Source organism: Myotis brandtii, unplaced genomic scaffold (genome assembly GCF_000412655.1).
Source record: "Myotis brandtii unplaced genomic scaffold, ASM41265v1 scaffold74, whole genome shotgun sequence".
In the NCBI taxonomy this organism is placed as follows: domain Eukaryota; kingdom Metazoa; phylum Chordata; class Mammalia; order Chiroptera; family Vespertilionidae; genus Myotis; species Myotis brandtii.
Window position 1 is genome coordinate 527,088 of NW_005370944.1, and position 6,754 is coordinate 533,841.

Genomic DNA, 6,754 nt, shown 5'->3' on the forward strand with positions numbered 1-6,754 from the left:
CCACCCACCCACACACTCCTGACTTCTTCTAACCAGCCAAGCACTGATCATCCGTGCCCAAATTTTGTCCAAAAGTTAACCTCTCCCTGGACCTCATCATTCATTCCCTCACAAATCTTTCCTGGGTGCCCACAATGGAAACCAGAGTTCTAGAAAGCAGACTAGGGCCCTTCCTTTCCGGGGGTGGATACTCTTCAGGGTAACTGAGCCCAGAGCTGGACACCCAGAGGGTGTTCCAGTATTTTTGGAGGCTTGGCCCAATTGACCTTCTGAACAATGGGCCTTGAAAGGACTGACTCCATCCTGTCCCTCACCCTCCATCTGAACCATAGGCACTCCATCTTGTTCCCATAACCTCCATTTTGTAAGAATTGCCATTTAAAATTTTCCACTAAACATAGATGGTCCTTTGTTCTGTTAATTCCAGGAAGTAACTAAACCAGATAGCGTCCCTGATAGAAGTAACTCTGCTATTTTCTAGCTTCTGTAAGCACGCTTGCTCGAATAATGGGAAAATAAGACATTTTGGGGAGGGGTTAGCAATCTGAATCTGTGCCAGTAACCTAATGTACATTCTTATCAGCCTATAGTCTGATGGCGAACCTATGACACGTGTGTCAGAGGTGACACACGAACTCATTTCTTTTTGGTTGATTTTTCTTTGTTAAATGGCATTTAAATATATAAAATAAATATCAAAAATATAAGTCTTTGTTTTACTATGGTTGCAAATATCAAAAAATTTCTATATGTGACACGGCACCAGAGTTAAGTTAGGGTTTTCAAAATGCTGACACAGGGTTTTTCAAAATGCTGACACGCCGAGCTCAAAAGGTTCGCCATCACTGGCTAGTCACTGCCCCCTCTTAATTATCTGGTCCTGCAAGCTGCTCTGCCAGCGTGGGAGTCTGGTCCGTCCTTGGTCCCTCCCATGCCAGATGTCTTCTGGTTATCTGAGCTGTGCTCAAGGCTGCAAGCTTTCTGATATCTGCTAAGCACACTGCCCCCATCCCAGCACATGGGGTTATGTTTGCCTTTATAAGCTAACCCCTAAGTTCATTCGGGGCCTCGAGGTTTTGGAGAGACACAAAGTCCTCTCACAGCCACCGGCATTTAATAAAGGACTCCGAATTTGGCTTCTGTTTTAGGCATCTTCTGTCTAACTCGCTGAATTCCAATATAACACTTTCAGGCTTTCAAGACAGGCAGAGATCTGGTGGCCGGAGGTCTGGGCTCCATTAGAAACTGATCAGTTGGGGATCAGAGCCTGCTGGGCTAGGACTCAGCTGAGTGAAGAGAGTGGGTCCCTGAGGCTCTGATGGGAAGTTCAGAGCACAACACTATTGCCTGTGGCACATTCAGATAACCACTGGCTCTGACCCAGTTTCTGACAGCAAGGAGAAGGCTGTCATTAAAGACAGCAGAAGCCAGCTCGGCCGGTGTGGCTAAGTGGTTGAGTATGGACCCATGAACCAAGAGGTCACAGTTCAATTTCCAGTCAGGGCACATGCCGGAGTTGTGGCTCCATCCCTAGTTTGGGGCCTGCAAGAGGCAGCCGATATATGTTTCTCTCTCATTGGTGTTTCTATCTCTCTATCCCTCCCCCTTCCTCTCTCTAAAATCAATAAAAAATATTTTAAAAAATAATGAAGACAGCAAAAGCCAGAGGGTGTTTCTGTGGAGCCTCTGTTCAGTTCAGGAAGCCAGGTGGGCACCAATGGCATGTTTCCCCCATAATATTTATAGATATTTAATATTTATTCCAAAGAGGAGGAATCTAAGTATCAAAAAAATTGGAACCTGTCAGTTTTCTTCATATGCAGCACATCCCCTGCATGAATGGATGAAAGAATGATGAATGGATGAATGCATGGATAAATAAATGAATGGATGAAAGGCTTTAACGGGATTACATGATGAACTTGGTAGAACGAATATAAGCCAGACGCTTCCTTTCCTTGCTCCTGTAAAGTCGAGCCTCAGCATTTGCCACTCCCCTGCCTATACACATACAACAGTATGGACTGCCCACAGCTCAGCAGTTCCTTATGCCTGGAATCCAGTTTGAGTCTGTCATGACACAGCAAGGCCTCCAGTCCTCCCTAGATTGAATTTTGGCTTTTATCCCCGCTCCACTTGTACAGTCCTGGATAGTTGAGGATGTATTGATATTCTGGGTTAGTTGGCTTTAACTGCTCTAGAAAATGGTAGAGTACCTTTGGGAAAAACAAAATACATTCATTTGGCTCCTAGGGCAGAAAAACTAATTTATATTTGACTTTGGTCTGGGTTGGTTTTGGCCTTTAGCCACTGGTCAGGAGAATGAGAAGGCAGAGATGGTTATCTTGGCCCCAAAGCCAGAGAAATGAGTTAAAGTCCAGCTCTGGCCTTTAAGGTAGGGAACAGGGCCAGACCTTCACTCACCTGGGCTGCTCATTTTGTTGTAGAAGACTGAAGAAACCCACGCAACACTTAGAGAAATGGAGTTACACAGCTTTATTACGCTGGTGGTCTCAGAGGAGTTGCCTCCAGAGTCTGAGCAAACCAATATGGTGGAAGCCTTTCTTTTATCCCCTTTTGGTTTCTTTGTCCCCCAAATGTGGATGGGGACTTCTGGACCTTTCGTGGGCTTTGCAAAAAGCCCCGTGGGTTGGGATGGGGGTCTTGAGATCATATCTAAGGGCGTAGCCTGGTGCCAGCACTGATAACCCCCTCCGGGGGTTATGTATTGTTCATGGTTTATGGCCTCTGTAAAATGTGAGCATTTAGGTAACAGGTTTTGCAAGACCAGATTGTGGGAAAGGGGCAGTGACTTAATTATAAGTTATTAAGAATGTACATTAGGTTTCGGGCACAGATTCAGATTGCTAGCCCCCCAAACATCAGGGTTACATTGGAATTAGCTTTCTCAATTTCAACATGACAGTGGGAAGGGCATGTAATAAGAATAGGGCTACAGCCCTAACTGGTTTGGCTCAGTGGATAGAGCGTCAGCCTGTGGACTCAAGGGTCCCGGGTTCGATTCTGGTCAAGGGCATATACCTTGGTTGCAGGCACATCCCCAGTGGGGAGTGTGCAGGAGGCAGCTGATCGATGTTTCTAACTTTCTATCCCTCTCCCTTCCTCTCTGTAAAAAATCAATAAAATATTTTTTTTTTTAAAAAAAGAATAGGGCTACAGTTGTTTAACAATTATTTACCTTACTAACTATAGATAAGAGGTTTTCTTACAGACCCTGGAAAACTAAGGATGTATTGCAAGAAGAAAAACAAGGCTGTAAAAAGAAATGCATTTTAAAAGCAGACCAAGAGCCAGTTTGGCTCAGTGGAGGGAGCATCAACCTGCGGATTAAAGGATCCCAGGTTCAATTCCAGTCAGGGGCACATGCCTGGGTTGCGGGCTCAATCCCCAGTAGGGGGCGTGCAGGAGGCAGCCAATCAATGATTCCCTCTCATCATTGATGTTTCTATCTCTCTCTTCTCTCCCTTCCTCTCTCAAATCAATATAAATAGGGACTAGTATGGAATCAGGGGGCAGACCAAGGGCAGGACATGCCTTGACTTGGTTGCTGGGTGGAGACTCTGACCCCCTTTGGGAGTTTGCTTCAGGAACACTGACCATTCTCTGGTCCCAGGAACAGGCTGAGCTATTTGTAACATCATAGAAGATTAGCCACTCTGTTATCAGACTTTGAGCTCCTGAAGGCCGGACTGCAGACCCTCCCCTCCCCTTTCCATGTTAGACTTGTAGCTCGAAGCTGCATGTAGTTATCTTCTCCCTCATGTGTATGTAACCAGCCAACTGGCAAGCGGGGTCAGAGCAGAATTTCCAGAGTGACCGACTGCTCTCCCATATATTGCTGGCATTATTAGAATAAATGCTGGTAAATTATTCAACCCTGTCTCTGCTTAATTGCCTCAAGTAGTGACAGGCAGCCCGGACCCAGTGTGTCCAGTATCAAACACACATTACTGAGCTCTTGCTATGCACTATGTATGGGGCAGGGCATATGTACATTCTGACCCAGACCTCAGGGCTCAGGGGTTCAGGGTCTACAGCGGTTCTCAACCTGTGGGTCGCGACCCCTTTGGGGGTCGAACGACCCTTTCACAGGGGTCGCCTAAGACCATCGGAAAACACATATATAATTACATATTGTTTTTGTGATTAATCACTATGCTTTAATTATGTTCAATTTGTAACAATGAAAATACATCCTGCATATCAGATATTTACATTACGATTCATAACAGTAGCAAAATTACAGTTATGAAGTAGCAACGAAAATAATTTTATGGTTGGGGGTCACCACAACATGAGGAACTGTATTAAAGGGTCGCGGCCTTAGGAAGGTTGAGAACCACTGGACTAGCAGGTAGACAGATAAATGAGGACTGGCCTTCAGTGTAGAGTGATGGGAGCGGAGTGAGCATAGGGGCTATGTGAGCCCGGGGGAGGCACCAGACTCAGCTTAGGGTGAGGGGTGACAGCAGAAAGATGTCATGGAGGCAGGATCGGCTACATAATTTTTATGGCCCAGTGCAAAATGGAAATGCAGGGCTCCTTGTTCAGAATTCAAGACGGCAGTAGTAGAGTATTAAAACAAGCATGGGGCCCTTCACGCTGGGGGCCCCGTGTGACTGTGCAGATTGAATACCCACGAAGCTTGCCTTGCTTATAGGAGGGGACACCTGAATCTGGAGGATGGGTGTGAGTGATGGTGGTGGCTGTGACACAGCCCGCTGTGTGCTAGGGCCTGGCAGCACTATGGAATTTCCAGAGCCTCATTTCCTCAGATCTGGGTTTTAACACCTGTCCAGGGGCTGACGCAGTCCAGACTAAGTTTTCCCAGATCTCAGGAATCACGACAGGCTTCTGGCTGTGCTTTCTGGCAGGAGGTGGGGCTAGGACTGGGGCACATCATTTCAATCTGATGTTATAGCCTTCCTATTCATTGGGAGATAAAACATTCTTTCTTTCTTAAGAAATAAAAGAAATTGGTTTTTGTAATATATTTGAGAAATAAACATACAAAAATGAAGTGAGAAGCCTATGTTGGTTTCTGTAATAACAATTTTAAGAAGGCTACTCTGTGAACTCCCCAAATCTAGGTGGGCCCCATGGGCTCCACATGTCTGTCTCTGGAGAAGCCACAGGTGACACCCAGCCAGCCTTACTGAGAGCCCAGGCTGGTGGGCGAGGGACAGGCAGTTCCAGGAATTAGAATCTGGGATCAGGAGACCAGCTGCAGGGAAGTCTCCCTCCTCCAGTTGTCTGGTCTCTGCAGGGTAAGGCACCAGCTCGAGCTAAGAGCTGCTGAGAGGTTGGCTTTGAAACCCAGCAGGGAGATAACAGGAGACAAAGAAACCAAAGGCTCCCCTGTTAACTGGCCAGGAAACCAACACAGAACAAAACAGAGATAAGGGGCAGACTACTTCTCTTAAGACCAACCAGTTCATTTGTTTGTTTGTTAAACTTTTTCCCCCCAAAATATATTTTTTATTGATTTCAGAGAGGAAGGGAAAGGGAGAGAGAGATAGAAACATCAATGATGAGAGAGAATCATTGATCAGTTGCCTCCTGCATGCTCCCTACTGGGGATCAAGCCCTCAACCCGGGAATGTACCCTTGACCAGAATCAAACCCGGGACCTTTCAGTCTGCAGGCCTATGCTCTATCCACTGAGCCAAACCAGCTAGAGCATGGGCCAACCAGTTTTAAAAGTTACTCCTTGTGGTGGACATGGGTTGAAGGGCTGGCTGCCCATAAGGAGTGGTGGGAGCTAAAGAGATAAATGAGTCTCCACCAGCTGGTATGATGAACTCTAGTAGGATGGGGCTCCTGCCAGACAGTAGCCCATTGAGTTCTGGCCTCATAGGTCAAGGCTGGGTCCTTCTATTTCAGGTTCCCAAGGCCTCCACTTTTAGTCTAAAGCGGATACAGTTTTGTTTTGTTTTAAAACAAAAGTATACAGCAGTGGTTCTCAACCTTCCTAAGGCCGCGACCGTTTAATACAGTTCCTCATGTTGTGGTGACCCTCAATTTCATTGTTACAAATTGAACATAATTAAAGCATAGTGATTAATCACAAAAACAATATGTAATTATATATGTGTTTTCCGATGGTCTTAGGCGACCCCTGTGAAAGGGTCGTTCGACCCCCAAAGGGGTCACAACCCACAGGTTGAGAACCGCTGGTATACAGACTTTATTTCTAAGAAATGCTTAATCAAGTGTCTCTGAGCCAAGGCCTTGGCAGCACTGTGGAACAATGAGAAGGCCTGGCCCTGGCTACATACAGATGATGTGCCTGTGCCCTGTGACTTTCTTTCATTTATTTATTTATCCTTTCTTTATTGATTAAGGTATTACATATGTGTCCTCACCCCGCCATTACCCTCCCAGACACCCCTACTCCCTGTTGTCTGTGTCCATTGGTTAGGCTTATATGCATGCATACAAGTCCTTTGGTTGATCTCTCCGCTCATGCCCTCACCCCCCTGGTATGCCCTCATGCCCTCACCCCCCTGGTATGTGACTTACTTTCTGTGAGAAGAGTGAGAACAGCAGGCAGGGCTTGGGGAGGATCGGAAGATGGTAGATAGAAAGTGCTTGACCAGTACTGCCCAATCACAGCAGTGCCCCTGCCTGGGCCCTGTGCTTTAGAAGGTCTCACTCTGGTCCTCCCCTGCCTTCTCCCTACCCCATTGTGACCAAGGATAGACCCCACTTGGAGCCACACACCCTTCTAGAC